Genomic DNA, 23,936 nt, shown 5'->3' on the forward strand with positions numbered 1-23,936 from the left:
TTTTCCAGCTTTTCTAATTTCTCAACAGATTTTTCTTGAGGTTTAGAAAAACATGCCAATAATCCAAGAACTACTAAGAAGGAGTTCCCACATGGATATGCTACTCAAGCCTGACCCCTCCAGGACTGACCAGGGCTGCTCCTTGTGGACCCAGGCTGGGTGGAGGCAGTGACATGAAGAGGGCACAAGGGATGTGGGCTCAGGAACCCTGGGTTTGAATCCTGGCTGATCCATTAACTATAGCTGTGGAGACTGGAGTCAGTTTCCTGACTTCTCAGGGCCTCCACTTACATCTTTAAAATGAAGAGCTCCTGTTAGTCTAAGGGAAGCTACAAGTGTACAGCAGAAGAAATAGTGTTTTATTTCTGTGACGCCTCGAGGTCACTGTGAGGGGCAGAAGAAAGAAAGTCAGTCAGGAACATTTCCCAGGTGGGAGGGGGTTCCTGACAAGCCCTGGACGAGAGGCTGGTGGCTGGTGCTGCATCCTTTGTATCTTTCTGGGTGTGCTCCAGTCAACTGTGCCATTGGGCAGACAGCGGCAGACCCCAGCAAACTGACTGGTTAATTTCCAACTTGCCTTTTCATTCAGACATTTTAGGATACTTTGTGCTAAATCCAGACGTGAAAGAGCCTTATTTGTTAGTATATGTAATAATGATAAAATAATAATAAAAATCTCTATCATTAAGACTAAGTTCCTAGGTTAAAACAAGCAACAACTACGAATACTTCAAATGTTTTTCTAGATTCAACAGGCTGGGGCGGTATGGAGGAGCAGTATGTTTTTCCTCATGAAGATAAAGGGGTTAGTGGTAAGTATATTTCAGTGAAAGTTAATAATGTACTATTAATTTGCCTTTGGGATCAATAAGTGTTGTTTAATGTAATTAGGTACTACTTGCTAATTCTAGGTTTGTAAAGTTAACTTGTTTTGAGTAGGAGTCCTGAAAAGTGCAGGAGAAGCTAGATTAGAAAAATATCTTAGGAAAGATCTATCTAGTTATGCCCCATTCAAATGTTTAAATTGCTATAAAACATTTACCATCCACAGAGGAATTAAAACTTCCTGGGGAACAGCCTCAATTTCACATATATAACTAAAGTCCATAACACAAAATATACACATACACACACCTCACATTTCTCGTCTAGCCTATTCTTTTTTTTTTTTAGTGAAATATAGTTGACTTCCAGTGTTGTGTTACTTTCTGATGTACAGCTAAGTGATTCAGTTTATGTATATATGTATATATTTTTTCTTTTTCAGATTCTTTTCCATTATAAGTTATTACAAAACATTGAATATAGTTCCCTGTGCTATATACAGTAGGACCTTGTTGTTTATTTTATATAAAGTAGTGTGTATCTGTTAATCCCAAACTCCTAATTTATCCCTCTCTGCCTTCCCCTTTAGTAACCATAAGTTCGTTTTCTATGTTTGTGGGTCTGTTTCTGTTTTGTAAGTAAGTTCATTTGTATTATTTTTTGGTTCCACATGTAAGTGATATGATATTTATCTTTCTCTGTCTGACTTACTTTACTTTGTATGATAATCTCTAGGTCAATCCATGTTGCTGCAAATGACATTTTTCATTCTTTTTGTGGCTGAGTAGTATTCCATTATATGTATATACCACATTTTCTTTATTCATTCATCTGTTGATGGACACTTAGGTTACTTCCATGTCTTGGCTATTGTACACTGTGCTGCTATGAACACTGGGGTGCATGTTTCTTTTCAAGTTAGAGTTTTCTCCAGATATATGCCCATGAGTGGGATTGCTGGATCATAATTGGTGACTCTATTTTTACTTTTTTAAGGAATCTCCATACTGTTTTCCATAGTGGCTGCACCAATTTACATTCCCACCAACAGTGTACGAGGGTTCCCTTTTCTCTACACCTTCTCCAGTATTTATTATTTGTGGACTTCTGATGGTGGCCATTCTGACCAGTGTGAGGTGATACCTCATTATAGTTTTGATTTGCATTTCTCTGATAAATAGCAATGTTGAGCATCTTTTCATGTGCCTGTTTAGCTTACCCTTTCTTATCTTCCCAGGCTCTGAAGACTGCCCAGAAACCCCAGGTTCACATCAGGCACTTCCTGGATATTGCCTCAACAACTTGTCCTTTGCCGAACAGAGCATGAATCCCAAAAGGCTGTATATTCTCTGACAGGACAGAACACATAGCTGTCCATTTCAAAGCTGTGTTCTTACCACCATGCAAAGAGACTGCCATAGAGCATGAACTCAATACGTATTTACTGTGGGCCAGATGCTGAGCCAGGTACATCACATACAAAATCTTATCTAATCCTCTCAACAACTTTACAGGATAGAGAAGATCACTATCAGTCCAATTTACCAATGAAGAAACTGAAGTATAAAGAGACTAAATAATTCATTGATGATAACAGGGCTAGTAAGTCCTGGGGACCTGATTTTTGAATATGGTTCACTGGCCATGCAAGTGTATTTACTGCACTGACTCAAAGACATGAAGGACACATTCACTGGCTTAAAGGAGCTTATGCCTGAGTAAAAAAATTCTAGGTACACATTCTGCCATAGTTAATAATTCTTGAAAACAAAATACAACTCCTGATTTGCTCTTGAGAGACTTTAAGAGGCATTCATTAGGAACATTTTGCATAATAAAATTTTTCCATAGGTTTCCTATAAGTGGGATAACTATTACCTTTGTAATCTTGTTATAAAATTTTCAAGATGATACCACATATCTGAGCTTGGTTTATTGGCTGATTCTTCATAGCTCATTGACATTTACTGTTCTTAAATGAAAAATCCCAGGATAAGCAAATTATCTACCTACACAGAAAAGTAGATGCTAATAATCACATTCATAGTTGAATATTTCATGATCAATTTTGGTAGTAAGTGCTGAAAGTAGTTTTTTAAGGTGATATGATAAATTTCAGAAGGACAAAATCAATAGCATTTTGGAAAAGAGGGATTTTCCAAGAGCTAGTTTAGCAGTTGGGGAGGTTTATAGGTTCAGAAATCAAGAACGAATGGAAGAGAAATTAGAGATAATTCTATTTCTTGGGGAGAGAACCAAGTCAGGAAAAAGAGTCAAGAGGCCATTCTGAGATGATAATTGGAGATTTTTAAAAAAGGGAAGGTGTGCATGCATTCGAAAGGACCTGTGTTAAACATGGGGCAGAGCTTCTGATCTTCATAAGCTTTCCTTTATGACAAGTGCTGTATGCAGCAATTCACCCAGCCGTTCTCTTGGTCCTGGTTACTGTGCTTTGCTCCTTGCAAATCCATGTGGCTTTGGATTGGATTTCTCACTTATTAATTTGCTCTGATATTTTAGGCTATTTGGAGTTGAAGTGTCCTAATGATGTGGCCTAGTGTGGTCCATTCAAGGCTATCTGTTTCACTGAATGGCCCACGTTTTATCAATCCATGTTTGACCTCAAGCAACTGATGCAGTCCTTCCCCTGGGTCAGGTTTTTCCTCTGCTGTGTTGTAGCAGATAGCTCTTAGGGACTTCCTTCTACCTTGCTGACCATGATGGAACAGTGCAGGTCTGAGGAGGGGTACCAGCACCTACAATGGAAAGGAAAGGCTGGGATTCAGAAGTACTTCAAATGGAAACTTAACAGGATATTATAACTAATGAGATGTGGGTGGTAAGGAGAAGAATCTGTATAAAAAAGATCTTGAGCTTAAGAGACTATGAGGAAACGGTCTTACCTATAGTAAGATGAGCAAAGTAAGAAGAAGGACTTAGTTTGGGGTAAAAGATATTGACCTTGAGACTTGTCAGGCATATATAGCAGGAATTTATGGCTTTACAATGGAAGTATGAAATATTCAGTTCTGAAGATAGAGACTGGTGATTGCTGATGTCCTATGACTGGAAGAGATTTCAACTAAAAGAGAGGGGAGGGTGGCTTAGGGTGGAACTTTCAGGTGTGCTCACAACAATGACATGGAAAGAGGACAGGAGTCCTTGAAGGAGATCAACCTAATCTTGTGAGAAAGGAAAAAGGAGAACAGGAGGGGCTTTATAATAGAATCCAAAGGAAAAGACAATGTAAAAAAGTAAATGATCAAATGTCAAGGACCACAGAAAGCTCAAGTGGGAAGAGGGCCATTGCATCTAATGATGCAGAAAGTGCTGATCAGCTGGGAAGAGCAGTTTCAGGAGAGGGCCAGCATAGTTTATCTTGGTGCCTGGAGGAACTGGCTCTTACGTGGGGAGAGGGAGGACAAGAACTTGGAATGCTGACTCAATACGTATCTGAAACCAGCATGGGTGGCCATGGAGAGTGGAGTATCATGTGTGTCGAGGAAGATGAAGTCATACATAGCTAGTCTTGAGATAGAAAGCTCCCAATTCTGTAAAGTTAGTATTCTTTAACCACTAAGCAAAATAAAGAGCATACAAACTGGAAGCCAAAAGAGACACTGCAGTGGCCTTGTAATAAAAAGTTAACCACATACAGTTATTGTTATAATTTAATCTGTTTATTTTAATTCAACAAATCCACACATTTCCAAGAATAAGCAAAAGTACTTATATACATTTGAATAAACTTAGGACCCAGAGCCAGAAAGACTAGGCTCAAAGATTTCAGCTGGAAAGGATAGGAAATATGAATGTTAATGAAGAGTGAAAACTATGTGCTCTTAGCCTGACATGCTAAGTGCCTTAAAAGCTCCAAATTCTCCTGTCAGTACCAGAGGAAGCAAGAATGATTTTCTGACTAATCAAACACCAAGTGTAAATGGTGGAAGGGAGGCTAGGTTTACAGGTCATTTCTTTAAACAAATCTAAATAAACTTGACTCAGATAAGAAGAGTTGATTCACATCTACCATAACAAACATAAAGTACATATTTATACCATCTCAGGAATGGCTTTAAGAAGCCATTGAACCTGTTGGTCCTTTACTCTAAAAAACAGTGGTGTAAGATCAGGTCTGTTAAAAATAAATTGCTGTTGTCTAGCAAATATTATTTATTATACAAATAAAGGAGTGCATTCATTCAAGTAATTGATTCTGTATATTAGGATTCACTTGCTGTGACACAGTATTGGCAATAAAGGCTGGGTCTGTTCAGGGACCCAGCATCCTGGGCTAAGGAGATACAAGGTCAGTTCAGGAGCCACATAGACTCCCAAGGGTCAACACTGATACATTCTGACCTACCCTGATCCATTCTTATCCACTGTGGTCCATCTTTCTCATTCCCAGTTGAGAAGATAAGGAGGGCTGGAGTAGCACAAGTGCTTTCCACTGCAGTCAGGACTGATTCAGGAACTAAAGAAGGGTAGCAAACATCACTTAACATTTTTTGGACTAAATAACATCTTCCATGTTCTGTGGTACAGAACTTGAAGATCTCTATAGAAGACCTGTCCAAGGCCATGGGCAGAATAAAAGCTCTTTGTGGGAGTGTGCTACATACTGTCTTTGGGCATTTGGCATCCATTTATATCTTGTTCTCTGTCTCCCTCCCCTACCCTAAAGGGTTGAAAGATAAAATTTGCATTTCTCAAATTCCTCAGCAGCTAGGATTCTTGATGCCTTATGATACGCACTTGGAAGAGGTTTGGAAAGTATATGGAAGTTGACAGCTGTCTCTTTGCAGGAGTGGCAGCTGACATCCAAGCTCTGGACTCTACATTTCTCTGTTTAGTCAGCAGCTTCATGAGTGGGAAGCAGCTGTGTTCATGGCAACAGATGTATCAGTAGTAGTAGTAATTTCCTAAAATCTGGTTCACAGCTGATCTTGAAAGCAAAAGACTTGTGGCAATCCCCTGACCTATGCTTTTCTAGTCCTTCCAATTACTGTGTGATCATCTGGTTTCCTGCACTAAATCCCTTTCTGCTGGAAATACCTTGAGTGGTTTCTGTTAAAATTAAATCCAGAGAGACTTTTGACCCTATGCACAGATACCTCTGAAGGTCACCTCTGTGAGTTGGAGTGACTCTCTCTTTGGGTACAAATACAAGCCCATTGGTTTTCAGAGCAAAATGTCAGTTTTTCCACATCAAAACTTTGTTGGGATGTTAAAACCTTGAATGCGTGTACCTATTAAAAGCAAATTTACAAAATATATATTTGAGAAAGATAAAACTCTTCTTCCTCTGATCCTTTAAGCTCTATTCCTGTAATATAATTTCAATTGAAGTTATTTAAAGATCTTTTCAAATAACCCTTATATAATAATTTGAGTGACCAATTTCCACTGGCATTTATTGTCAGAAAAGCATTTGTTTCTTTTGGTAATCTTGATGATAATAATAATGTAACCTTCATTTTCTTTCCCATATTTTGTTCTGACTCTTAAAAGTTTGAAGTCAAATTAGGAATTAGTTGTAGCACTCTTCTTAGCAAAATTATTTTTATCCTCTGTCCTCTTGGTTTCTGATCATTTATCTCTATTTTAACTGTTGTATACATTAGAAAATGTATACAAGGAATTTACTTAGAAATAAGGAATAAGGGATATCTGTACTATACATAAATAAAAATAGAACCATTTCCTCTCTGTCTACTTTGTATTAGTAACTGCTATTAGCCTCAGTAATGTTTTCTTTCTAAAGCCTAACAATATCATTTTATATATTTCTTAGACATTGATGCAAAAACCTCTTGGATGGTGCGTCTTATACGTGAAATAAAAAGCTCCAAGGAACTGTTTTAAAAAACAATTATTTTCTTAATACTTCATAATGCTTTAGTTCTAAAGGTGATTCACAAAAATATGTGAGACAAAGCAAAGCACACTGAAGTACTGTAAACAGCAAAGAGTTAACTTGAAAAGTGTGAGTAAAAATGAAACACAAAAAATCCCTCTCAGCTTTTTTCTTTCTAATATTCTCCACACACAATTTCCTTAGCCTCTCTGACTTTTCCAAGAGATATTATTTTCCTTTCCAGTACCAATTTCAGCAGTGATGGCCTAAAAGGTTCTGGTGCCCCAAGTGAGACTAGATTATAGGACTCCATATGGGGTCAAAGATAGGAGGGTTCTTAAGGATTTTTACCAAGAAAATAAAAGCGGTGGGGTTTCACTTCACTTCAAAGTAAAGATACCAATACAAGCAAATTCTCCTCTTGTCATATTGATAAAGAAGCAGAGACTGGTGGGAGAACTGACAACTCGACTGGGGAGCTGAACTATGAACCGGGGTGTTATGTGAAATTCTCCACTCTGATGTATATATACCAAGTGGAGAACGTACACACACACACACACACACACACACACACACACACACACACACATAAACACACACACACACACACATATGAGATTGAGAAGGAGATTTTTTTTTAACACCACATAATCTTTAGTAGGAGCCCGGGAAGTGTAGCATAAGCACAAGAAGTTTCTGGTAAGAGTTTACCATCAATGATGACTTTACTTCCCGCTATGACATAAGGGATTCAATGATCATAAAGGGGAGGTCAGGAGCAGCGACAAACACACTATCTCCTGCCCATTTTTAATTCCTGAAGGAGTTCCAGTGTCTTGTTATCTGAAGACCAGTAAGCAAAGGGGCTCATAGATTTCTTGAACCTTTGTCTTAGTACTAATTGTCCTGATACTGGGAACTGCTTCTAACTGTTAGTAATCTTACCTCTCAGACAATAGTAATCCTGAAAGAGGGAGGAAATAACCAGTGCTTTTCAGGATGTTGGAGAAATGCCACAGAATATTTGTATTCATTTTTCCACCCCAATGTCCCGAAAGCCAAATATGAGTTCCATTAACTAAGAATTGTTCCCCTTCACTTAAAAGGAGTCTTCTCAATTCCATAACAGGTAAAATCAGCACTAATTCAGAGAAGGATTGCTGGCTCTAGAAAACACTGCTTTACTTCCTCAGAATCAGGAGAAAATGGTCCTTAGGGCTGTGATCAGAGGCTCTTTATGGTTGTATTCTTAGCTGGCGTAGCACAAGCTTTGCAATCAGGTAACCTTACTTCACTAAACCTCAGTACTTTCATATAAGACATAGGGTAGCAATTGACTCTCATATGGCTGCAAGGGTTAAATAAAATGATGCAGGTAAAGTGTTTAACCAAAAAGCCCAGCACCTACTAAGAACTTATTAAATATGAGGCAGCTTTAGGGACTAACTTCCACTGCCTCCAATCTCCCTCTCATGGTGTCTCGGGGTTCTCTCTGTATATCTCTGCCTCGCTCTTTGCACTGCTGACTGGCTAGTTCTTCCCATACATTTTATTTAAAATTAAAGAGGGAGCTAATGTGCTTAATCAACGAAGCTAATTACCGTCTTCTTACTGAGCAAAGTCCTTTCAGATTACCTGTCAGCTAAGGGTAATTTTATTAGAAGATACTTAATTCCGGGACCACTAAAAATGCCAACCAATTATTAATTCTCCTACAGCCTCTTCTGTTAATTAGTCTTGCTTATTCAGGACTGAGATTAGGATTATGATTTGGATAGTGTTTGCTTTATTTTACAGACTTGTTTCCACCAGCTTGGTCTAATTTCAATGACAATTAGAATGCTCTTTGTTGAGGATCAAACCAGGGGCACCAACTCTTTAGCAAACTGCAACACAGACTCTCTTTAGAACTAGCTCCAGCCTAACCATTAAAGAGAAACCATGCCAGACTGCTTCCTCATCCTGTTGCATTTCTCATTAGCTGCAGAGTTCTGTCTATTCCAACTGGCCCCAAGCATCCAATAGCAACAGCAATCCAAACTAGCTTTTAATTTTTTGGAAGTCGTATTAGTGAAGTTCTTGTAATGTCATGTGAAATGCCAACCAAGTTGTTTGCCAGAGATGTTTAAATGAAGCCTTTTACTTTTTGGGTGGTTAATCCTGAGGCAAAATTAAGGAAAGAAACACGAAAGTTCTTGTACTACTCGAGGTTAATTATCTGTGTGGTAAGGCTTAAATATTCAGTTTAACACTTTGGTTCATCTCTCCATCCAGATGCACGTAACTCGAGAACTGAAGATACCTTACTGTCAGTGGGAATCTGGGGTACAGATTTCTATGAGTGCTATGGTTGCATGCACTTTTCTTAAAATTGTATTTTTGTACAACAGAACAGCCAAGAAATAAACCAGTAGTCAGTGAAATTTCACATTTATGAGAAAATCCAGAGCATCTTCATATTAGGATTAGAGTAATTTCCATTTCTCTGAAAGTGAAAAAACCGGTCTGAATTTTCTTTTCTTTTTTCTTTTTTTTCAATTAAAATAAAGTCAGTTTACAATGTTGTGTCAATTTCTGGTGTACAGCACAATGCTTCAGTCATACATGAATTTACATATATTTGTTTTCATATTCTTTTTCACTGTAAGCTACTACAAGATATTGAATATAGTTCCCTATGCTATACAGTATAAACTTGTTTATCTATTTTATATATATCAGTCAGTAGCTGCAGATCTCGAACTCCCAATTTATTCTGTCCCACCCCCACCCCCCTAATAACCATGTTTGTTTTCTATGTCTGTGAGTCTTTTTCTGTTTTGTAAATAAGTTCATTTGTCTTTTTTTTTTTTTTTTTTTTTAGATTCCACATATGAATGATATCATATGGTATTTTCTTTCTCCTTCTGGTTTACTTCACTTAGAATGACATTCTCCAGGGACATCCATGTTGCTGCAAATGGTATTATTTTATTCTTTTTAATGGCTGAGTACCATTCCATTGTATAAATATACCACAGCTTCTTTAGCCAGTCATCTGTTGATGGACATTTAGGTGGTTTCCATGTCTTGGCTATTGTAAATAGTGCTGCTATGAAGATTGGGGTGCAGGTGTCTTTTTGAAGTAGGGGTCCCTCTGGATATATGCCCAAGAGTGGGATTTCTGGATCATATGGTAAGTCTATTTTCAGTCTTTTGAGGACTCTCCATACTGTTTTCCACAATGGCTGCACCAAACTGCATTCCCACCAACAGTGTAGGAGGGTTCCCTTTTCTCCACACCCTCTCCAGCATTTATCATTTGTGGACTTTTGAATGATGGCCATTCTTACTGGTGTGAGGTGATACCTCACTGTAGTTTTGATTTGCATTTCTCTGATAATTAGCGATATTGAGCATTTTTTCATGTGCCTATTGGCCATTCATATGTCTTCACTGGAGAATTGCTTATTTAGGCTTATTTAGGTCTTCTGCCCATTTTTGGATTGGGTTATTTGTTTTTTTCTTATTAAGTTGTATGAGCTGTTTATATATTCTGGAAATCAAGCCCTTGTCAGTCTCATCTTTTGCAAATATTTTCTCCCATTCCATAGGTTGTTTTTTTTTTTTGCTTATGGTTTCCTTTGTTGTGCAAAAGCCTGTAAGTTTAATTAGGTCCCATTTGTTTATTTTTGCTTTTATTTCTATTGCTTGGGTAGAATGCCTTAGGAGAACACTGCTGAGATGTATGTCAGATAACGTTTTGCCTATGTTTTCTTCTAGGAGATTTATTGTGTCTTGTCTTATTCAGTTTTCTTAATGTACCTAATGTCTTTATGTAATATATTTAAGAGAATTATAGGAATAAATGCCAATCACTTTAATTGCCATTAATTGTCCTTATTTTTTATATGAGTTATGCATTGCCTTTTTTGTGGCATTATTTTAAAAGTTGAAATAGCCACGTTTTAGCTTTAGTGTCTGGCCAGGAGTTAACACAAAGGTGGGTAACTGTGCAATCATTTTAGCAGAATTTATCAGCTTTCAGGAAAATTGTGAAACTGATGAATATTTTCATAAAGAATACAGATCATAGTTTCCTATAGAAATTACAGATAAATATTATCAGGAAAGTCTGGAGCCACCTAAAGAGAAAATGTTAACCAAATCAACACAGAAATGTCTAGTTGTTTTCCTCTTCTTGGTATAAAGAAGTAAACCAGGGGCAGAGGCTATCAGGGTACAAACTATCTCTGCTTCCTACTTCATACAACCCGTGGACAATATGAAATGCAAATGAAAACTAATATGAGTGATAGTGATTCTTTATTTCTTATGTCTTTGTTGAGTAAAATGGCTCAAACATTGACTTTGTGAAGAAACAGTGGTCACAGAACTCATGGCAATTAGGATTATGTCAAGTGTTGAGAGATTTTAAGGATTCCACAGGGAGCATGTCACTTTCACAGCAGGGCATGTCGTGTCACTTGAGTTGGATTTTAAATGTACAGTTTAATATTCAGAATCTTTTTTTTTTGTCTGAATATGGCTCATGAGAATGCCCCTGGTTTGAATGAGAGATGGGTAAATGCCATTGACTTAGAATGCCTACTTTGGGGCTGTTTTCCCATGTTTACTGCAGGTGGACACAATAACTTCTCATCCAAGTAGCTGGAGGGCTGAATATAATTTCGGTGAAATCTCACTGCTCATTTCTGTGGACACTGGTATCAACCAAACATTAGTGCTCAGATGAAGCGACTAGGGAAAATAACCAGTGCCAGACAGGGGATAGGTCTTGGTTGGGAGGGACTGCATTCTTGGTTGGGAGGGACTGCAATCCATAATTGAATTTGTTCCTGTGACCCCTAGAAATCTCAGTCACCTGAGGTCTTTAGTGTTAACTCTTCCATTTTCTCTTTCAAGAAATCAAACCTGAGAAGAACCAATTTAAAGATGCTCCTGTTAGTGCTGATTTCTTCAGCGAAATGTACACGTTTTTCCAATCTAAAAGAGGCTGCCCAGCATGGAATTGGGTGGAAAGGTAAGGGAGGGCAGGGAAATTATCAGGTTTGTCCTTTTGATCCCTCCTGAGTGTTATGAAATAGTCGTTTGGATAGAAATAGTGACAGGTGAGCCAGCACAAAACCTCCAAATAATATACACAAACACACAGTACCCAGAATCTATTATTTTTCTGCTGTGTGTGAAAACGATATGCAACAAGAAGTCACATAGTCTGCTTGTATTGAAAAAACAAAAACAAAATAAAAAGAACAGAAACCTTAATCCTAGAGAACATGCTAAAAATAAAATACATGGAAAACCTACAGGAATTAGTATAGATTTTCCTATTTATTTTTCCTGTGTCCATCCCAGTTTCTGGGACTGTGAGAAGTATCTAGTCGGAGAATCCTGCAGCCAAGTTTAAATGATGGTACACGATATGAAAAGAAAGTCCCTCTAATCTGGCTGCAACACATTTTAATAATCTGAGCAGAGAAGGCACAAAGGAGGGCCAACTGCTTGACACTGTGAGCCATTCCCACCTGGTAATGTTTACTGAATGAACACCCTCTGTGTGTATGAAGATCTACAAGGACTTTGCCAAAGGTAGCTTTCTAAAGATTTTTTTTTTCTGTAGGGCAGGAATTCTAGAGAATTTACATTCTAGAAAGTACACGTTTGACGAGGAATGTCATATTAGCTCCACTCCGATTCTCCTTCCTCTTGCTTTTGCTTCCTCCATCGTTTCCCCTACTCAGCACATGGCTGTCCCCAAACTGTTACAGTTCCCAAACCAGTCCTCATTGAGGCAGGGATAAGAATGGCAGCTCTGCAGTGGTGGAAGGAGCTTTGTGAAAGTCAACTTGCACTTCTAGACTGTTCCCAGACTGAGCCTTAGTTGTTACCAACTAAGCTCCCTGGAATCCCCTGTCCCCAAAACACACACATACTGTGGTCACTGAGCCTCCTCTCTGACAATTAGACCCAGTTGCCGTTCCTTCAGTCCCCGGGACCTTATCTGAACTCCATCTCAGCTTGCAGGGATACTGCTCAAGAACACATTTCCTGTTGAAAACTGCCTGCCCTCCTGACTCCTGACCGCAGAGCACAGGAGCCTCCTCTTCCTCTCCAGCCTCTTTCTTTTTCTTCAGTAATGCTTTGGCAATTCTAGGTCTTTTGTGGTTCCATATAAATTTTATTATGATTTGTTCTAGTTCTGTGAAATATGTCCTGGGCAATTTGATACGGATTGCATTAAATCTGTAGATTGCCTTGGGCAGTATGACCATTTTAATAATATTGACTCTTCTAATCCAGGAGCATGGGATATCTTTCTATTTTTTTAAAGTCTTCTTTAATTTCCTTCATCAATGGTTTATAGTTTTCCTTGTATAAGTCTTTCACCTCCTTGGTTAGATTTATTCCTAGATATTTTATTACTTTGGGTGCTATTTTAAAGGGGATTGTTTCTTTACTTTCTTTTCCTGTTGATTCATTGTTAGTGTAAAGAAATGCAACTGATTTTTGTACGTTAATCTTGTAACCTGCTACCTTGCTGAATTCTTCGATTAGTTCTAGTAGCTTTTGTGTGTTTTCTATATATAGTCTCATGTAATCTACATGTAGTGACCCCTTCCTCTCAATGTCCAGGGTACTTGATCTTTTCCTTTCTGGTGGAATTTATCATATTGTACCTTATAGCACAACTATTCAAATTTTAGAATGTCAGTTTCTTAATGACAATATCTTTTCATCTTTGATTCCCACATAGTGCTACTGAGGAGGGAGCTAAAATTCTCCATGTCTTCTCTGGTGCTAATCTGTGCACTGCATGAGAAGAGGTACAAAAATTTTGCAAAATAAATGATTCTTATGTCCCAGTGTTCCTTCAGCCTCTGGTTCTCAAGCCTTGCTAGTGGCTATGAGAAGGTAGTTGATCCTACACACAGGGTTTTAAAGAAATAATTAGGTGTTCGAATGCATACTGTGGAAGTGAAATTTTGTATTTCAAACTCTCCAACCAAAGACTATGTTGGAGGACTCAAGAGTGAGTAGATGACTGACAGAAGGAAAAGGAACATTCATCCTGATGCTTTATTGTACTTTTGCAAGAAAAAATGAAGACACTAGAAAATTCATTGTGGTATTTAGAGCACTCATTCATTCACTCATCCACTCACAGGTTACTCATGAAGAATAATCATTTATTAGATGGTTTTATACAATGTATTAGTCACTAGTTCAGCACTTTTAAGAATTTCAAAGGTTATTAAATGATTCAACCTGTGCTCCATGTAAAACAGTTATTTTTCCTAGAAAGATGTGTCTCAAACTTTAACATGCATACAAAACACCTGGGTGGTCTGGCTAAAAGGCAAATTTTTATTCCATTGGATGAGATGAGGCCTGAAATTCTGAATTTCTAACAAACTCCCAGGTGATGCTGTGCCCATTGGTCCGTGGATCACACTACTGAGAGCAAAGGCTTTAGAAGAAACTGTTCTGCTCTGAGCGACTTTCCTTAAAAGTCTAACAGAAAGAAGACCTGTGCATGATCTAGGTTCTTTCTTCCCAATATAATGCTGTGGGTGAAAGAGTCTCAGCTCTTTGAGCATCTATAAAATGGGATAGTATCAACTCTGCCTATCTTAAATGAGTTAAGATTGTATGAGATACACGTGAGTGCACTCTATAAATAAGAAGCATTGTGATTAATGTTGATGATGATAATTAAGTACTAATTTCACACTTTAGTTGAAATATGGAGTCCTGAATAATAAAAACTTCAAATGAAAAAAAGACAAAAGGTTTTGTAACACAGGTATCTACTGGTCTGATTTCTTGACTGACAGTAGAGTTGGGTGGCTTCTGACACAGGATGGTGCTTGGGTAAGAGACATGTTAAAGACTGTTTTCAGAAAGCTTTGCCGTGTGCTGAGCAGGGGTGATTTTTCCTTTTATTGCCATGTAAATAGGATGTCAGTAAAGAATCAAATTCCATACAAAGGCTCTGTTGTTGAATTTTGAACTTACATTTTCATCTCATTTGACTTGGACATCAACCATAGGCACTGATATTATTTATTTCTATTTTAATGATAAGGACCCATGAGCTCCATGAAGGCAAGGACTGCATTGTTTTGCTCATCAGTATATCCTCAGCAGTAGCACAATGCTGAAATAGAGCAGGCATCCTAAGCCATTTATTTAATAAATGAATTAGACTCAGAGAGATGCGGTGTCTTGTTTAAGGTCACACCTAATTAAGTGGTAGAGCAAGGCATTGTCCCAGATCTATTTGGCTTGATCCTTGAGTTTTTCATTCAGTAGGTCTAGGCTGAGCCTAATCATTTGTATTTTTATTAATCATTCCATTGGATCCTTTTTGACTCAATCATTTTTTGAACATGTATTTATTAAATGTAATATACGTCTGTCACATTTTAGGTGCTGGGCTCCATCAGCAAACAGAACAGACAAGAAATTCTGCCTTCATGGAACTTAAGTGCTAGGAAGACATCAGGCCAGCTTGAGAAACTCTGCATTTCATTGTAATGGTAATAGGTTCTGTTTATTCAGTTAAAATTAACATCCAAGGGAGACTTCACTCATCCTTCACCAAATTTGTTGGTGCATCCTAGGCAGATGAAAGCAAATATAAAAGGTCTTCTTTTGTTAAGGAGTCAGGGCTTTGGGGGTGGGGCAATCTTTTATTTCGTGGGCCTTTTTGGCATCCCTGGCCTCTGGCACTAAATGCTATGAGCCCCCTCAATGGGACAACTGAAAATGTCCAGTCCCCCTTTCCTGTTGAGAACCGCTGGAAGGACTGAAGTAGGAATGTGCTGGTGGGAGGATGCTCTGGCTGAGCCTCAGCACCATCATTTGAAGGCCTTTCAGTCCCTAGAGAGGATTTTTTGATTTCCCCTTCTGAGGATCAGGCTCTATTTAATTATGTGGAGGTACTTTATCAAGACAATGTTGTATTTTAATTATCTGTAAAGCTCCCACAGATCATCATTTTAGATTTTTGAACTGCTGCATCGAAGGGTTTTGATTGCTATCATTTAACATGCATTGCCTCCCTCCTCCACTCTCCTTTTTGAAACGATGAATAGAAATTTCAGACAGGTGAAAGAAGGGGGCAAATGACTCTCTGTGCTTTAAGTGTCTGCTACTTTAAAACCTGTAGTTACTTATTCGTTTAAATGAGTAACCTGCATAATTGTCTTATTTTTAGTCCTTAAAAATCTGTTTTTGCAATGGAAATCTTCATGCAATCAGTATAATCAATTGCAAAATTAATAAACTTGGGTGATCTTCAACACAGCTTTTTCTGCTTTGAGAAATGAGGGGAAAAATACCTCCATGTGTGGTTTAGACCTGGAAGATTTTTAGTAACAAATTGTGAATTGTATGGCCTTACTTTGAAGTTGCTGATGACGCTCATTTTTCTGTCCTTTTCTTAAATGTTTTTGATGCCAAACTCAGCTTTTAAAATGGACAGAAGGCAGCAACTTAAGGAACCTCTTTTTGGCAGAGGTGGGGGGATCCAATTTCTGAAAGAACTTTGCATAAAATTTCTGTATTAACTATTCCATATTTTGGAATCTAAGAAAGCATTTAGTGGGGTTTGTGCTGGGTGGGTGGCAACTCATATTGCTCCAAGAAATGCACTAGTTGCTGGAAAAAAATGGCTATTTAAATAGTCCCAATGTAATGACTGCCAAAATGTCTTTGTCTGGTAGGCATGTTATTGGTAATGTCATAAAAGAGGCAAAGGCGATGTTTTTTAGTCTTTCCTGGGCACTGTTTGTTTTGTGAATATTTGGTTTTTTTATTGAATGATGTAAAACTAGCCAAGTGTCCCTTATTGAATGCTCCCTAGTCTTATTTCCCTGAATTTTGCTAGCTCTCATGTGCTATTGGAGTGCCTACTCCTGAGTAGGTCCAGGCTGCCTGAAACCATCCAAGGGAAGCTAAGTTTAGTAATTTCTGATAGTCTATGTGTAGTCTGAAATTACAGTCTGCAGAAAAATTTTAGACATCTGTATCTATATCTATAGTATATATAAACACGGTCAAATAATGTTAACATATTTTTAAAGGTCTTTTTTTTTTATCCAAGTCACCAACAAAGCATGATGTCCAAATGGAGAGCACTTAAAGGTTGCTTTTTAAAAGGTTTTGCTTACTTTTAGCCACTAAGTGAAAGTAATAAAACCTAACAGGGAGGGCTACATTTTGTGTTCATAATGAGCATCATTTTGTTTGGCATAGCACAGAACTGCCTTTGGTTTAAGTTCTGAAAAGTAGGATGATGTAAAAAGACAAATGCAGAAGTAGCTCGTTATGGAAAACTCAAGTTAAAACTGGTTACATCCAGAAAAGAGTTGGTTATCATTTTGCTTGGTTAGGGAAAGAAAGAAAAAAAATTAATAATGCAAGCCTCAAGCTCAATAGCTAATATTGATATTCTGAAAGTGTTAATCACCTAAGTAGAAATTTGCAATAAAATATATGTAATCATGATATATTTTATATAGTTGAAATCTAATTTTGAATTATTTTTCCATTTAATGCCAAATAAGAAACATGATAAATTAATAGAGAGCACTTTAAAAAATACAGCCCTGTGGACTTGTTAAAAACCTGTTCATACTATTGGAAATGTGATACTAAAAATAAGGTATTTTACTATGGAGTTTGTTTCTTTATTTTATTCATGTCCTTGAAAGTAGAATTATTTTTTCATGAACAGTGAAGACACAGAATGCAATGAAATACAAGTGCTATGTAAAGACATATCCTCATTTAACAACTGGCTGCTATAAAAATAAATTATACCATATGACTCAGGGAAGTTGTTAATAATTCTACTTTGTTTACATTATACTTAGAAAGCAACATAGCTTAATGAGATCAGATATTAAGCTAATGGTGTATCTTGGAGTCATAACATTTTCAATCTCTGCCAAAACTGTAAGCAGGTTGAATGTGAGTAGTTTTTACTGATAGTGTTTTCAAAAGAGGAAGTGAATAAGACTCTGCTTGGTATAAAAGTTATGCATTCATTACCTAGGAAAGAGCATTAAGTATACACAAATCACTGAGCTGCTTTGTAAGGATACAAATAACATAAATGGGGGACAGTTCAAGAACCATGAAGGTATTTTTATTTAAGAACTGTGAATAATAATAATCATCATAGAACTCCACAGAAAGCCCAAGATAACAAGCGACCAAGTATCCAAAAAATAACATGGTTACATTCTAAAGCAGGTGAGCAGTGTTTAGAACTCCCATTTTCTACAAAATAAAATTTCTTTCTACTCCTTGAACTCTTTGGGTGAATTAGTTAAAATGAAGTGGGCCATAGTCAGTTTTTCACTTTTATGATTCAGAAAAAACATTACATTTCTTAACCTTGGAGTTGCCTACTTGATTTTTAAAATAAATGTGATATTCAAGGAGATATCATTCACTTTCATCTGTCTTTTACTAAGGGCATGACTGATTGTTAATGCGTGAGAGCAATTTCTCACTGTCTTCATGAAAAATGCAAAAGTAAAAGTTACTGGCTGTAATTTTAGTTGCCATAACCTGGATGTCTCTAACATATAACATTTAATGAGAGAATAATCACCCTAGCACAGCAGAATATCTAACAGCAGATTCTTTGCAGAATTTTTTCCATGTTTGTTTTTTGGTTTTGCAAAATCCACTTGGTATTCTTCCTCTCTTTCCTTACACTCAAGCTTTGCAAAGTGCCAAAAAATAAAAATAAGTAAAATAAATAAAAAGAAGCAGTCCCAAACACCCACTTTGCCAAATTAGTGAGAAGGCAAGATCTGTGAAATGTAGAACTTATCCGTTTTGCACCAGTGGAACATGTCAGCTGTGTGCACGCAGCTGCCATGTCAAGCAAATACACTTTTTCTAAAGGAAAGGTACAGCATGTGTCAGTACATTCAGCTTTACATAAAAATAAATACATTTCAAAATAAGTAAGACAGGGGCAACAAGAAAAACATTTCGCAAAGCTTATTACTAACTACTGAAGAGATGACGTGATGCTATTTTTGTTCTTGCACCCGGAAAGTTACAGAATTTTTAAGGATGGAGGGAATGCACACGGTCTAATTTAAATCAGAACTCGACCCAGAAGAGCATTGCTTACCTTGAAGATGATGCTGCCAGATGAGTATAAACTGGCAAAATCCAGTGCTATAAGATGTGTGTGTAGGTTACGCCACATTATCTCCCAATTTTTCTATGAAACTAATTCAAGTTAAAGGAGCAAAAGGAAGCGAGTATTATGGTGGTCAGTTCATTATCCCTTCAATTCCCATCTTGCCAGTGATTATAGAAGTCTCAGAGAAATAAATTCACAGGCTGTCTTTTCTATGCTGTGAAGGACAGAGTCTGTTTTGGTTATTATTGCTGCATAACAAATCACCCCAGGAAGCTAGTGGCTTAAAACAAAAACAATCAAATCTAGTCTCATAGTTTCTGGGGGTCACAAATTTGGGATGGGCTCAGCTACGTGGATCTAGCTGGGGGTCTTTTACACCGTTACAGACAGTTAGTAGTTGGTGCTAAAACAGCAGTCTTGAGCAGCTGCCGGCTGCCAGGGCGTATCTCCCCCCATCTCTCTCTCCAGCTCTCTATCTATCTGTTGTCTTCATAGAGTGTCAGGGCTTCTGCACGTGGTCTCTCCTGGTGGGCTAATTTGGGCTTCCTCACAGTGTGGTGTGGTGGCCTCATGGCAGTCTGACTGCTTACGTAGTGGCTCAGGACTCAGTATGAGTGTTCTGTCAAACAAAGGGGAAGACAGAACATTACTTTTCTGACCTAGGCTCAGAGTCACACAGACTTTTACCGCATTTTGTTGGTTACAAGGAAAGAGGATAGTTAGACTCTACCTCTTGATACAGGAGTGGTAAGGTTTAGAAGATCTTGTGGGAAACAGAGATATTGGAATGACCACCGGTGGAAAACAATGCCATAGTGTCTTTTACTCTGAAAAGGTTATTTCTGCAAAATTGAGGATGTGATATTTTGAGTAAATGTACTCTTTGCTGGTAGATGACTGAGGATGAATTATTATGGTAAAGAATAAAAATAATAAAAGAAATCTAGTAGTCTCTTGACTCCTTGAGGCAAGATATGTTGTTTGTTAGTGATACTTTCATTCCATGGAAATTCTAGTAGTTTCCCTCACCATTAGTATCTTTGTTACTTCTCCTGCCTCAAGCCTGCCAGAAGGTCTGGAATTACACCTTTAGTTGAAACAGATTCACATTTATTACAAAGATCCAGCAACAATGGGAATAACAGAAAAGTGAAGGCCATTTGGGTCAGCTAAGTGAGGAAAGAGGAGAAAACTGATGTCAACACTGAATTGACAGAGGAGATAAGCTATCTTATGCCAGTCTGGTAATCTCTTACTTTCCCCTTCTGTGAAATAGAAAGGAGCACTCCTGATAAAACAATGGTGAAGCAAAGCTAAGAAAAATCTTTGGGAAACAATTTGCAAATATATGGTTCTATCTGAATGCCAACTGGAAGATGCAGTTATAACACTCGGATTGGCTTGCCTAACATGTCTATGGCATGGCCTGTGTCTTTGGACCATGGACCCATCACCCAGACACTTGCTTTAATTTTTTTTTCCCTCTAGTAGGGATGGATTTCTGCTAAGTCACCCACATTCCTACCTGGTCTTCCTCTCCAGCAGTGGAATATCCCTGCTTGGTGGCTGGCAGGGTGAGGAATAAAATACACCGAATTTTCTGACACTTTCATCTATTAACAGAAAATTTTCATCCAGTGTGAAAAAGAAGTCTGATCACAAAGGTCTGCAAAACCTCCTAGGCAACTGCCTACTGGAATCTGACATAAGTTGTTGAGAATCTGCAGTACACAGGCAGTACTCGCATACGTGAAAGCAGAAGCAAGAATGTGGTCGTGTAAGAGGAATGTTTAGTCCACAGTTATCAGGAGCTTACTTTAAAAGGATAACCTAGAGAATAAAGACTTTTTCACTACTTGGGAGTCACAGAAAGCTCATTCTCTGCAAAAGGATTCGGCGGTGCCCAGTGAAAGGGCCAGCTAACTGATTACAGTAGTACAGAATACCTGAGTTGAAACTCACCTCTTCAAAATCATTAGGGCCGACAAATTGAAGCTCTTTTGAACATGATCTTATGAGATGAACACTGCTCCAAAATTCCAAATCTATGGGATATTAAAAACATATTTATTGCAAGGTCTCAGAGGGAGGTTGTGGTCAGCTTCATGTTACAAGGATAGGAAACGTAATACTTCTTGGTGTTTAGATAAAGATAACCATTTATCTTTGACACTCTCACCTACCTTTCCATTCCCATTAAATAGTTCCTGACTTTTAAGATACTGCTCTTAAAAAAGCAGATTAGAGATATAGCAATTATTGCCCAGATAAGGAGATAAGAAAAGTTTCTAACAATCCTTTAAGTTAAATTATTTACTTGCATGAGTCTCACGTGTATGGCAAGCACAGCTTGGTGCTTTTGTAAAGTCCTCTAACTCTCTTTTAAAAGTAGCTGCATTTAAGTAATCATCCATTTATACCATTTATACCGTTTATACCGGCAGATAACTGCACACCAAGCAACACTTTGTACTTCTCTGAGAAAATTTGAAAGAAACAGATTTTCCTAAAATGGGATTTCAGTGATATTTTGAGTTAAACACAGTGCTTCTATTGTTTCTGTAATTTAGAGTCTTTACTGCCAGTGAGCAAAGAAAAGCAGTGATTCCAGAGACTTTCGTAAGGCAGATAATATAGATGGTATTTCACATTCTTGCATTGTTCCTAGTGGAAAACTTCCACTGGGCTAATTAGTCTTGGAAAGAATTTCAACTCTGTGTACTACATTGTTGAGAACTGAGCATAAGAACAAGTAAGTTGCCCCTTGAATAGATAATATTTCATGGATTCAAGATACACCAAGGAGGCATAACCCCAGACAAAGATTGAGTTGCTCTGGATAGAAGATTGATAAAAAATGTATGACTTTGAAACCAAAAACCTGCCTGACTTACTTAGCAATTGCTTACTGTGGTTTCTCAATGTGAGCTGTGTATAAACAGATCAACTTTGTTTTCAAAGTGTTTCCAAAGAGCCTGTTAACTAAGAATCAAGTACTGCTTCTGCCCATCCCTCAAAAACCAGCAAACTCTTTCCCAAGCTCAACACCTGCTGTTGAAAATCCACCACACAGTGGCCTTTATCTTCTATGCCAACAGATGTGAAGATGCCCAGAGGTCCCTCAGATGTTTGTGCTTCTGAGTCTTGTGGGGGCACCAGGAAGGGGAGGGAAAATGATCCTGGAATTCCAAAGGTCACTGCTGGATCGAAATAATGGAAATTGCCCACATGTTGAAAAAAACTCAGATGTGATTACTGAAAAGTCTGGCAATCAGACCAAGAAGAATTAACTGGGCTAGAGTTTCATTTATACTTTTAAAAACAGAGAGAGAGAAAGAAAGAAAAGGAAAGTGTGCCAGGATAGGAGAGAAATAATAATCTTCTTCAGCCTTCAGGCTACCATAATAAACAAGTTCAAACAACAGCAAAAAAAAAAAAAAAAAAAAAAAACAGGAGAAGTTTTACCTGTACCAAAAGGGATCAAGTGTGAACTTTCACCTACACTATCACTCATTTCTGAAGATAAGTGTAAGAATTTATTTTAAAGTGATTGAAGAGAGTAGAAATTTGTTTTATTTTTTACAATAAAGGAAGACTACAATGTATATCTGAATTTTCTTTCAAGGCATTTGTGGTAATCATTTCCTTACAACTATTTTGTTCTAAGGACAGCTTTTCTTTCTAATGTTTTCTCCCTAGTCTTCACTTGAAGGTACCGGAACTCATCGTGGTGATGCTAACATGATCATGTATGTAAAAAGATGCACTTTCTGCATAAAATAAACTTGGTGGTTATATGTCATAACGTCTGCATTGTAGACTTTTTACTCTAGGTTATTAAGGAGGTAACCTAGAGGCACCACAGGGTAGAACCCATTGGGTAGAGCCCATAGGATTTGGAGGCACAGTGAGAACTTGGCTCTAATCCTAGCTGTATGGTCTTGGTACAAGTTTTCCTGTATGCATTATTCTTTTACCTAGCAAGTAAAACAGACACCTGAGAAGTGACAGGCTATGTGTATATGCTGTAGTTACACAGAAATTGGCATCCTATTCCCCCAGAGCTTTTAGGCAATTTCACTTCAGTGTGCTCCATTCTAGATAGAAGCATGGCCTGGAGGCTCCCAGGAAGGGCCACTGACTGAGTGCTGAGGGTCCTGTCGGGTGTGGAGGGGAGGTCAGGAAATACTCCTCAGAGGATAACACTGGGACCAGAGGCTTTAGTAGGAGTTAGACAGCAGAAGAGCAAGAAGCAGTTGTGGAAAAAGTGTTAGACACAGACAACATATATAAAGACCCAGAGGCAGTTGATCTTTGGATACGTTCTGGGTGGGCTTTAAGGCCAATAAATGTGTTTTGAGATGAGGAGAGATGCAGAGTTTTGTCTGGAACTAGAATCTCTGGAGACAAATTGTAGTGGTTATCAGTGGTTCTCATGTAGCTTTTCTTTTTGAAGTCCAAAGTTTTCAGGGAAAATCACACAGCCTATGACTAACACTAAGACCAAGCCTAAGACTTTGCTTAGAGTGACAAGTGGAAACTTCTTAGATGACACCAGCACCCCAAAAGCTAGTGAGGATGCACATCCAGGCTTCCCTTTCTCTTCTTTAGAGGAAACATCCCAATATGCTCCGGAACACTGGACTCACAGAAACTTCCCCACAGGGCAGACTCGTGAACTTTCACTGGTTTCTTTCCCTCTCTCTGGCATACATACCTTATTAAGACTTTGAGGTCCTTGCTTTTTCCCCATCATCAGATCCAGTTAGTATAATGTCCCCAGGTAATGGACTGGGGTGATGTTCTATGGAATACCAATTCAATCAAGGTCCCTTTGAGAAGGATTCAGAGATATCTGAGTATTTAAAGCTATCAGTTGTGCCTGTGTTTGTCCAAATATCCCACACTACTTCCTATCTTAGAGAAATACACCTGGTGGCCTGGTATATTTAAATGAAATAACAGTTACAACTTTGTCTTACAATCAAGCCCTGGCCTGATTCTTGGCCATGTCTGTCTTTCAGCCAAATGAGATGAAGAAATTATATGGTACCACAGAGGCTTTCTGGC

General features: G+C 38.0%; 1 protein-coding gene across 2 annotated transcripts in view; it reads right to left on the reverse strand.

The window, feature by feature from the left end:
- DLX6 (distal-less homeobox 6) overlaps positions 1-23,936 on the reverse strand; it is a 264,603-nt gene that overhangs the window by 91,420 nt on the left and 149,247 nt on the right. For both annotated transcript variants that reach the window (XM_072964947.1, XM_072964946.1), the window contains exon 4: positions 20,829-20,911. The gene's annotated coding sequence lies outside the window, so the exon portion shown is untranslated. The remainder of the gene's footprint in view (positions 1-20,828; positions 20,912-23,936) is intronic.

Source organism: Vicugna pacos, chromosome 7 (assembly GCF_048564905.1).
Source record: "Vicugna pacos chromosome 7, VicPac4, whole genome shotgun sequence".
NCBI classification, from domain to species: Eukaryota; Metazoa; Chordata; class Mammalia; order Artiodactyla; family Camelidae; genus Vicugna; species Vicugna pacos.